The following is a 12,070-nucleotide window of genomic DNA, read 5'->3' as shown; positions in this document are numbered from 1 at the left end:
TATATTGTCATCTGCAGTCCACTGACATGTTTACTATTCCCTAAATGCTTCCAAGACCAAATGGCCAATTCAACTCCCTGCTGATTGAGCAGAGTGCCACAAACAAGAGGAGAGGCACAGCCATGTCAATCCTTAAGGTTCTGTCATCTGTACACCCTCAGATGCTAAAAATGGACATTTGAAATACATGGAACGTTGGAGTTTTTGTGTCAGAAGAGGAAGTTACTAAGGATAGGAAAGACAAAGGATCTGCTATTGTTAAAAAGAGAATAACAATTTAAAATAGTAAACTGCTTGAATTATTATAAACATCTTTACTGTGTTTTTCAAACTGTGGGTTACAATCCACTGGTGGACCATGACCTGTATTCTTATGATTTCAAAATAAATTGTGTGTAGTAATATTGTTTTGTGAATTTTTCCATCTATGTAAGGGATATATATAAGAAAATGCATTTCTTAATATGGATTCAAAATAGTTTGAAAACCACAATAAAGGAATTAATATAAACGCCTCCCTCCCAACTCACTTGTACTAATCATTATACATCTTTTTTTTTATTTTTCATGGGCAGAAACCAGGAATCAAAACCGGGTCTCCTCTGTTTATTATTATTTTTTTTTATTTTTTATTTTTTTTTACATGGGCAGGGACCGGGAAATGAACCCGGGTCCTCTGGCATGGCAGGCAAGCATCCTTGCCTGCTGAGCCACCAGGGCCCGCCCTCCTCTATTTATTTTTAAAGCAGATGGTTTCAATCATGAGCATTGCCTAAACTTACCTCATGGCTACAGGATGCGCCCCCTTGAAAATTTGTTTAGCTGAATCCCAGGAGGAGAAGACAAGAAAGTGAGAGAGATAAGGTGCACATCTTTCCATATACAAAGCACGTGTCAATCTAGTGGCAGACTGGTCGTGCCAGCTCCGTGTCCAGAGGACAACACATCATTATTGTGGGGAATTAAGTCAACAATTTTTCAATTCAAATATGCCAGACATGTACTAGGCAATGAGAATACAAAACAGAGGATCTGTTCTTTCCCCTTGAGAAGTATAAAATCTAATAAGAGATACAGCAATTAAATTGTTGATTGTCATGTTTTTTAATAAAAGAAAATACATACTATAGGAGCACTTAGTAGGGGCATCTGTATTAGTTTAAGGGCTTTTATCTACTTTTATTAAAACCCTATTCTGTATAAAGAAGAAGGATGTTTTGAGCCAAGGGAGGATTGCTCATGTAGTTTTGTTTGCAAATATCTATTGATTCTGTCATGAGTAGTGGTCGCTGACAAAGTCTTGATAGAAGAGTAGTTTTAAAGCTCCTTGATAATTAGTCGTCCCCACCCCCACCACTTAGCTGGCACATGTCTGTGACTTGAACAAGGTCAAGTGTTTCATTCATTTACCCCTAACACCTCAGGTCCTAGTGGACTCATTTGAATTCACCAGTCATTAAATTAGTGAGCTTGCACTGCTGTTTTAAAGAGAGATGCTGATTAAGCTGTAATATTTGGGTTCAATCTTTACCAGTGCAGCAAAAGCAAAAAAATAAACTCATCCTGCCACTGGGGACTACTGTCAACTGTTTAGAGCCATCTTTTTTATAATGAGTATTCTCATTTATATCCTTAAGCTACTTCTTCAGAATTTGAAGGTTTTAATAAGAGAGCAGCTTATCAATGCATTTATTAGAGACTTAGATACTATTTGCCATAAGATAGGGATTAAGCCCCTACTTATGAAAAATCTCAACAACCAAAAAAGTTCAAATACTCCAAATTAGTTTTGTTATAGTGGATATTACTTGTAATGATGACCAGGAGGATCTGCAAATTTTGAAACCATAAAATAAAGGTTTATTTGTATTCATTACTTCATCCTACTTTTTCTGGAAATTAGTAATGTATCTTTATAACATTTAGAAAATAAATGTCAGTTGATTCAAATATTCAGGTAATCCAAAATAACCCAAATCCTAGAGAATATGGAAAATTCTAATGTATTCTACTAAAACAGACTATATTATGGTTATTAATGAGATAAACGTATTTGAAAGCACTTTGTTAAATGTTAAAGTGCTGTGTAAATCTAAAATAATCCTTTTCTACTTATATTTTTAAGAATTATAAAGTAGATATAATAATAACAATAATGACTAACAGTGGAAAAACACTTAATATGTCCCAGGCATTACGTGAATGATAATTCACGTAATACTAATACTAATCATCTAATACTAATAACAACTTTATGAGGCAATATTCTTCTTTTGCCCAGCTTTATAGGGAGGAAATTGAGAGATGAAGCTCAAGGCCACACAAATCATAGAGGCAGATCAGGGATTCTTACTGGCTACCAGATGTCTGCTGCCAAAGCCCATTTGTGAACTTTTGAATTCCCAACCATTACACATGCATATTTTCATGACATAAACTTTTAAATTTGCTATTGTATAAATTTTCAAACAGAGAGAGTGTTTCAATAGCTTCCTTCTACACATCACCCGGATACAAGTTATCAACATTTCGCCACATTTGCTTCATCAAATCCTTTTCTTTTTTTGGCTGAGATTTTTCAAGGCAAATCACTAACATCATATTATTCCTTCTAAAGTTCTTTCCTCTTGAGAAATCTAAAATCTATTAAGAAATGTAGCAATTAGATCATTGAGTGTTGCGTTCTTGAATAAAAGGAAAAATGGGATACTATAGGAGCATTTCCTATATATCCTTCCATGTGTATCTTTTGAAAATAGCGACACTTTGCTACCATACCACAGTATCATCAAAACACCTAGCAAGATGAAAAACATCTAGTCTTTATTCAGTTTTTCTCAAACATTTTCTATTTATGGGTGACTTTGTTTGACCCAGGATCCAAATAAGTTCCATATATTGCATTTTACTTATTTCTCTTAAGTCTCCTTTAATCTGGAGGACCCTCCCCCCACTACCCCATGCTATTAAGTTGGTGAAGAAATGGAATCAGATGTCCTGGTGTCACCTCCCCCCCCCCCATTTCAGATTTTTCCTAAGGGTGATATCTATTGTGTCTCTCTCTATTCTCTGTATTTCTTTGTAAACCAAAAGACTTGATTAGGTGAGGTCCACATTTTTTGGTTGTTGTTCAAGTTCACTTTTATGGCAAGAAGACTTCATTGATGGTTCAGTACCTTCCAATACTGCATTCTAATAGAAGGCAAACGGGCCCTTGTTGTCACACTTTTAGCTACTCAATATTGTATCAGCGGGGTACACGGCTGGTTCAGTGGTAGAATGCCCACCTTCCACATCGGGACCCAGGTTCGATTCCCAGACCATGCACCAAAAAAAAAAAAAATTAGATCAGTGGCTTAGGAGGCAGCAGTGTGGTCCTTTTTTGTTGTTTCCTATCAAGCTTTTGTTAAATGTTTTAATATCCTGCATTGATCATTGCCTGAATCAACTATTTCACTAGACTTTTAATGTCGATATTGTCCTCTTTTATCATTCTTTCTGTATCTATTAATTGAAATTCTCAGAATAGTTTCCCTTATCAACTAGGAATCTGACATACTGTTTACCCTCTCACTATTCAGTTAAGACAGGCAGGGTAAATGTCTAATTAATCTTTTTCCCTTTAATTACCAACTTTCAGAGTAATTGGCATCCTCATTATTTCTTGGCAACAACTTTTCTTTGCCCACTTTTTTATCATTATGAATTCATGGGTTAAATGTATTCAGTCATTTGCCAGTGGGCTGACTCCATGTTTCTTCTTGACAGACCCATTAGCCTTTGACAGCTCCCTTGCTTTGTGAATACAAGATTTCTAGGTGGTTCTTGTATATTTTCTCCCTTAGATCTGAAATTGGCCATGTCTTAAGGAGTTGTTGCTACAGAGCTTCTTTGTATCTAGGCCGTTTTTTCCTTTTAGTGGAAAAAGCCAGGAATGATTTTTTTTAAATAAGTAATATTATTTATCTTACAGTGTAATCTATATTATCTTGCACCATTTCCATCTTTTCCTAAGAAAATAGCATATTGGGTTAGGAACGAGATGTTTAATTTCTTAAGAATTATTTTCAGTCAAGCTTTTTAGGTGCCAAAATAACTAACTATCATTTCCCATCTCTGTTCATTCTCAAAGGGATTTTATTATTTTCGGTAAAAGACAAGGATAAGAAATTAGCTTGTATGACAATTAACCCAAATAAAAATTTTCAAGAAACTAGTAAATACCATAGCTTCCATGGAGTTGGTGGCTTTCGAAGATATTAAGAATTTATATAAAAAGAAAAAGAAATTATCTGTTTCAATGTTGGACTTAGTTCTCATTAGAAATTCCTTTCTCATATTAGGACTTAAGGATCTTGAGTCCTCATCTGTGAGTTTAGAATACATAAAAAAACATACTTGGGTTTTTTTTGTTTTGTTGTTTTTTGCTTTACTCAAACAACTTCCCTAATCAGAGAGACAGTTGAGGTGATCGCAGTATCTGTGTCACTTGTGCATCCTTTTAATTTCTTTCTTTACCAATATCCTAATTTTGTTTGTCATTATAATGAACTTCAGGGTCTTTCCCCTTTGGCCTGTAATTCTTTAGTGGAAGGATGTGCCAGCAGTTAAACACGATTGCTACCCAGTTCTCCAGGAGTAACAAAGCACTTAATATTTCCTCAGCCAGACTCTCCATCTTCATACGAGAAAATATTGGAGGAAAAATATGTCACTTCAGAAAGTGTCCATTATTTCTACTGTGGGAAAAGCAAAAAGAAATTGTGTATGTTTTCTCTGTGAAAGGCCATGCCCTATAATCATAACATTTTACTCAACCATTTGAAGCCTCATTTAACCCCTTGACTTTTTATTACTCTAATCTTTAAGAGCCCGTCTATGTTTCCCTTCAAAGAAGTAAGATATATATCTTGTTTTTTTTTAAAAAAAATAGAATAATTTAAAATATATATGCAGAAAAAGGTGACTCTTCCTTACTGGAAGCAAGCAATATAACCAGTTTCCTCCAGATCCCTTCAGCAATTCAAATACAGTTGGCTTGTACTTAACTCAGAAATTCATTTTAATTTATGATTTCCAGTGGAGCAAAATGTGGGGAGTAATCAATACTTTAGATAAAGCTTCAAGTTTTATATGACTTGCCTAAATCCCCTTATGTTTACGAAGATTTATTTTTCTTTTCTAAGTCTCTACCTAGGGCCTAGTGAAGTTGATTTAGTGATATTTAATAAAGACTAAGAGTGGCAGGAATATAACAAGTCACTAGTTCTTTTGAAAGATTTTACAGGGTAATAGGAAATCCAAATAGAAAAGATATAAAGAACAAAATAAAAACTCCTAAATCTCAGCACAAATTAACTAGTTCTTATTGAAAGCTTTTGGTCCTTTTAGCTAGAAACAATTTTCTGTTTTAAAAAGAGTCAACTGTTATTCTGTATCATTTATTAGACTAGGCTATATATTCTTACCTGACTGAATAAATTGATGCTCCTAATGAAAAACAACACTGCCAACTTAGACCTAAGATGGAGGCATTTTACTATTTCATTCTTCCTTCAGTTTCCATGGAAACAAGACGGTTATGACAATAGAAGAAGGGGGAATGAAGACTGTTATTCAAAGATAGAAATGATCTCAGGACTAAGTGCTTAGGATTATACAGCATTTAAAAGGCACCACAGAATTAGTATTTGAGCTATTTTAACTAGTAAAGAGAAAACTAAATACACATTTAGGATATAAGGTTAAATAAATTATTTAACAAAACTCCCTAATGTTTCTATTTCAGCACTCTATGCCTCTGCCTTTAATAATGGGAAACTTCATGCTGGACTAACATTTTACTAGTGAAATTCAATATAGAAAAAAGAGAAAGTAAACAGCAATGAGCTATCAGTGCTAAGGAATTACACAAATGAATACCTACTGACAATATTAAAGATAAAGCACTGTAAATTTCTTTATCTGGGTAATGACATTTTCACTTTAAAAATTAAGAATGATAGGATTTATTAGCCTAAGCCATCAAACATGTAGATGAAGGTGAGTAAAATGGAACTTTTTACTATCTGAGCTAATGTGTATGAAATAATAGGGAGACTGCTTAGTGACGCTTGTTATGTATAATGAATTACTGTGGGTCTTGTCCACTGCAAATTGAACTTAGGGAAAATACCAATATAACAATTAAGAGCATTAGAAATATTTTAGAAAAATGAATGGTTGAGGGTTTTGTGATGACAAAGAAATAGAGCATTTGGTGACCTGCATTTTTTATGGCATAATCCACATATCGGTCATGTAGAAAGAAAGATGAAGGTAAAACTGAATGAATCTGGCATCCAAATGACTCAAAATATAGCATAATTTAATGCTTCAACTTCTCACATTTATTTGTTTTCACACTGGCCCAAATAACTCATGGGGTTTAATATTTATATTTTGTTTGGAAGCTGCCTAGCAATAAAATAAAGGTACTACTTTTATTGTAGCTATGTATTTTTGATATGTATTTTTTTAACCAAAACTGTGTGCTAAAAACAGAGAAAGGAAAGTATCACCAAATATCCTTAGTCATTTAGTCTTAACAATTTGGTGTGACAGTATTCTTTCCTAAGTAGCAAAACTGGAATCAGTTGAGGACCCAAATCTCTAACTGAACTTCTCAAGCTTTTCATTTTTACTCTGTATCCACAGCAAGATTTTGTCTGTGTTCTGAGTTTAATTTATTGCTAGAAGATTCCAATACACAGTGTGTTTCTGAAAGCCTGTCTTTTTTATTTACAATCTTTTTAAGTTAAGCTAATCCTTTTTCACTTTTTAAAATTTTAATTTGATTTAACTTAATTGTAGTGATCACTTGGAAATAGCATCTCACATATCTAAACCAATGCTTATCAATTTCTAATTGCAGAGTGTCTGAGTGACTATCAATTTTTAATTTAGTTGATTCCATTATGGTTATATAATTAGTCCAGAAATATATTTTTGAGAATAAAAATATTTGTGTGTTAACGTATACACATTTGGATATATTTAGGGAAAAATCTACCCCCATGATTTTCATGGTTCAAAGTGAAAACTGAAGAGAAAATGGAAATTTGTCTCAATTAATGATTTGTTTAATGGTTGATTAAACATGCAGAGAAATGCTATAAGGATCATAGTTGAATCCTGTCTTTGTTAACATCTTAATTACCTAAAGGATGCGTTCAACAAATCTGTAATTCAAAACCTAGGTGTTATTCCCTAGGCGGTATACCAGACATATGAGAGGAAAAGAACATACAAAAGTGAGCGAGGTGGAGAGGAAATTAATTAAAATATAAATTAGAAAAATAAGATCCACCAGCTTGCACAGTAGTCATCTGAAACCCATATAGTTTACCAACAAGAAAAGATATTCATTTTGGTTTGATGAAAGCAGGAGGTTCGGGAATTCTCTAAAGAGACTCTCCAAGGTGTTAGTTAACTAGTAAATTAGATGTGAACTTGCTAATGCGGCATTACACTGCAGAGAAACAGAGCTGATAATATTAGGAATTTGTGAGCAGATGGGTTCTGTTCGAAGTAGATGATAATAACAGGCATAAAACTTCCCTGGGTAATGGATTTTCAAAATGTTATATAATTGACTCAATATTTCAAAACCTCTTTGAAATAACTTATTTTTATGATAGTCAAGTTTTATAAATCCAATCTGCTTAATTGCTAATTATGTTATAGGCATTAGTTAAATAGTATAAAATATCCATAGAATTTCTTTCTATAGCATTAGTGAAGCTGCACCTCTAAGTTAGTGCCCATTTTAAGTAGTATCAACGATAGCTACAGCGACCATGAACAAATACGATGAAAGTACATTGTGCCAGCTCACTACAATCTTATTAGGGAGACACTTTTATAATTTCCATTTTATAGATGAGGAAATGAAATACAGAGAAGTTAAGTAACTTCCCCAGATCACATAGCCAGTAAGTGGACCTAATCCACAGTGCAGAAATGTCTGAGAGTTGGAGGTAAGTCTCTACCATAATTAATTAGTTCATAGTTGAGAAATTGGATGTGGCATGTACTTCACTGACAACTGCAGGTAACAGTTTCTGTAAATCTAATACAAAGTATGTCTGGATCCTATAGTAGAGATGGAAATTAAAATACTTGAGGACAGGTTGGGAGGTTTCCTTCTGATAGGTGATAGAGGAAGAACCGAAATATTTACTAGCTTTGAAAAATAATTCCCACTCCAGTATTGATACACTCAATTTCATTCATTGGAGACTGTATACAGTACAAACCTGATGTATACAAATGCTTCTTTGGTATGGTAAAATGTGTAATATAGAGTGTACCAAAGCAATGATGGCAGGGATATTGAAATAATTGTGCTCTGCAAATAGAGACAAGTTGGGGGGAAAAAATTGTAGTATTTTTGGAGGAGAGAAGAAAGCAGAACTTTTTGAGATGAAAGGAAAACACATAAATGGGGAAGAAACCATTATAATGAAGAATGTGCCACTCATCCCCATCCCCTGGAGACATATTCATCCAGGGTGTGGCTTGGCCAGCATGTAGATCAAAGGTCAGCAAGAGGAATTCCATGAGAAAAGGATTTTCACTACTTCTCTGAGTAGTTTGTCACTCCCTGAAGCAGAAATATGCTTTTGGTTCATTTGAGGGCTGAACTGGGCTGCTTGCCTTTAGTGTGTGGGAATTAAAATGACCTGATATTGGTCACATGACCTTTCATTAGGAAAGTTTTTAGAAATCATTTCAGAAATATAAAAAACTTGTACAATATGTAAACACCTTACCGTAACTGTCTTAGCTATTCACCTCACAAAACTTTAAAATTAATAGTTTTTTAATATTATTTTTCTTGACGATTCCTTCATAAAAATCCAGAACATAAAATTATGTGATTTTTAAAAGTTCCCAGTTATTTTAATAAGTTTTTTTTTCCCAGTTCTTATTTGGGCTTTCATATTTTCTGTGTATTTCCTAGTTTGCCCGTGTTAGGGAGCTCTCAGAGCTCCAAACTAAACCTGTGTTCATGAGACCATATAAATAAGAAAAAAAACTGGATCCCTTCTTTTGCATTTATAGGCATACATTTCACCCCAGCATGAGAGATGAGCTCATTTTGGACTTCAACTGCACACTGGATAAAAATAAGTAAACATGTCAATTAAGGACAGAATCATACCAACTGACTCTACTGTTCATTGTTTCATTGCATGTTTTAATATAATCTGAATGAAATTAACAAAAAAGAAAGATGTAAATAAGGCAAATGTTCTGTTCTTCTGAAGACTATGGAAAAAGTTTCATCTCGCTGAAAGAAAGTAGCTCACAGGTACTAGTCACAACGCGGCATAGAGATGGCCATTCTGAGAGGCTTCTCCTGGCTGACTCCTTTGCCATGTCACAGCACCAACTGGTCTGTACAGTTGAAAGCTTTGAGTCCATCCCCAAATACCAGCAGCTACACTGTGTCCACACCTTAGACTCACAGAACTTGAGAGGCAGGAGAGAGATCTTCAAATCTACTTACTTCATTTTTACAGAAGAAATTCTTAGTTATCCTAGAGATTCAGACTTAATCTTACGAAACTGCACCTAGTGGAAATTTAAGAAATATGTTTTTTGAATATGACTGCATTCACAAATGAAGTCTTGAACCCGTACTGCTAGAGACAGGTGCTTCAGGATGCTTAACATACGTTTTCTGGCCACTAGAGTACCATGTAGAACAGTGAAGTGGTTGATTTCCCATATGGCACACAGATGAATGTCTCAGAGCCCTTTATTACCCACAGGGAGAACACAAATTATTTCATTACTTCTTTCAGTTCATCTTTGAGTTTGATTCTATTCACATAACCGACAGTAAAAGACAATATCAGAAATATTAAAAATACTTCAATATACTTTGTCTAATGTCTTTGTGTGATCCAGATACTTTATTGCTTTCCAGATAGATACACATTAAAATTTGAACATCTGTAGTGTACAGTTTTGAGATGAATGGGAAAACTGCATCTCTTAAGGGTATAATTGCTCGACTTAATTGGCATGCAGTTTGATAAATATTTGTTCTGCGGAAAGAAATAATTTGGTTGAAAACTTCATGGGTGACTGATATACAAGTTTTTATGACTTAGCTTCCTGAAAATGAGCCAGAGAAATTGTGTTTATAGCAACATACACAATTTAATCTAACTAAACAGAAAGGAAAATAATAATTTTGTAATGACAGAATGATTCAGGAAGTAAGAAACAATGAATAAATAGAACCAAGAAAATCTATAATAATTCAGGCAATAATTCAGGCAATTCAGAAATGGTAATGATGTTGTATTAGTTTCTGTAGCTGCTGTAACAAATAACCACAAACTAGGTGTTTACAACAACAGAAATTCATTCTCTCATGGTTCTGGAGCCTAGAAAGTCCACAATCAGTATCACTGAGCCCAAACGAGTATATCTGAAAGGCTACATTCCCTCCAAGAGTCTTAGGAAGGATGTTCCTTGTTGTTCTGCCTCTATCTTCACATCACTTTTCCTCTGTGATGTCTCCCTCTTAAGGAAACCCATGACAGCATTCAAGGTCTACATGGATAATCTCCCCATAATGAGAACTTTAACTTAATCATATGTGCAAAGACCACTTTTCCAAACAAGGTAATATTTACATGTTCCAGGGATTAGGACCTGATACCCCTCCGGGACTACACATGTGTGTATGCATCTTCCAGCTTACCACCGATATTGACTGGTTGAGTTAACACGGCATATCCTGGCCACTTTTCCTCTTCAGGTTCCTGAAGACACTGAAGTGATGTCTGTTGAGATATAAAACTGACTTCTACCCATCCTCTTTCTCTCTTTCCTTTTTTCCAACCCTATCCTAATCCTACTCCCAGATATTTTCCTCTTATGGTCCATGTAGAAAGCAGTGACCATATTCAGTGAAGGTTTCAGGTATCCTCCCACAGCCCCAAGCCTGCCATTTTGACCCAGCCATTCCTTCTGTAGGCTACTAAGTGCCTACCATGTCACCCTCTGGGCATGCATACCTCACACTCACTGCAGGGTAAAGATCTCCTTTCCCTCTTAGAAACACTAGGAACTGCTGGACTCTACTTCTCAAAACAATCAGACTGGTCTTTCATCACTCAAGACCTGTGCCTTCTAACTGGTACTCTGGGGTGGAATATCCCAGCAGGCTACTGAGCATACTCAGTATGACCTATGAAGTCACTGTTTCTTTTTGCTTTAGGGAAGGTGCCAAAGGACTATGTGGGCTACCATTTCTTGGAAATTATCTGTAGGAATCTGCATTACAAGAGCTGGCCCTGCCACACATAGGTGGTTCAGCATGGTCTGAGCACCACAGGGGCAGATTATGAAACATCCACCTGTTCTGGAAGTTCCATCCCCAGAGTATCCTCCCTGGAATTACTCCATGTCCCCAGTAGAGTCTTATCTTCTTCCACTAAGCATACCTCACATGCATAGGGGAACAGAAACTCCTCTGGTCCTCTTAGAGAAGCCAAGCCCTGGGGAGCAGCCAACTTTGTGCTAGGACTAGGCCATCCTCCTGTCCCTTGTGCACACCTTTCATCTTCGCCAAACTAGTCTTGATGACTTCATTTCATTTTACTGGAATAAATAGGGAAAGTTTTTTCAGAGGGAATATTAACCCAGTGGAACTACTACCAAGTCTTTCTGTTACATCTACTCAAAAGGTATGGAATGCCCATAAGATCACAAAAGAGTACCTCTGAATTCATGACAATAATACCTTTCCAAAATAATTACTTGTAATTGAGCACTTGGTTTGTGCCATCCACTGATCTAAGCATTCTCTTTGCATTTTCTCATAATCCTTTGAATTAGTATCCATTATTATCCTCATTTTATAGATGAGGAATCTGAGGGATTAGGTGACTATCCAGATTGCTGTTTAGCTCAAGGCCACACAGTGAGTTTGCGACAGAAACAGGATATGTACCCAAACAGTCTATCTCCAGAACTCATCTCTTTAGCCTCTTTAATTGTGTCTTCT

General features: G+C 35.3%; 1 protein-coding gene and 1 long non-coding RNA gene across 6 annotated transcripts in view; one reads left to right on the top strand and one right to left on the bottom strand.

The window, feature by feature from the left end:
* The window catches only part of LOC143653918 (uncharacterized), a 67,718-nt gene extending 62,153 nt beyond the window's left edge, over window positions 1-5,565 (bottom strand). For all 3 annotated transcript variants that reach the window (XR_013161611.1, XR_013161610.1, XR_013161612.1), the window contains exon 1: window positions 5,469-5,565. This is a non-coding gene — a long non-coding RNA (uncharacterized LOC143653918). The remainder of the gene's footprint in view (window positions 1-5,468) is intronic.
* PRKG1 (protein kinase cGMP-dependent 1) overlaps window positions 1-12,070 on the top strand; it is a 1,184,353-nt gene that overhangs the window by 1,109,082 nt on the left and 63,201 nt on the right. The gene's annotated exons all lie outside the window — the stretch shown is intronic.

This window comes from Tamandua tetradactyla, chromosome 13 (assembly GCF_023851605.1).
Source record: "Tamandua tetradactyla isolate mTamTet1 chromosome 13, mTamTet1.pri, whole genome shotgun sequence".
NCBI lineage: Eukaryota > Metazoa > Chordata > Mammalia > Pilosa > Myrmecophagidae > Tamandua > Tamandua tetradactyla.
This window is presented reverse-complemented; position numbering and strand designations above follow the sequence as displayed.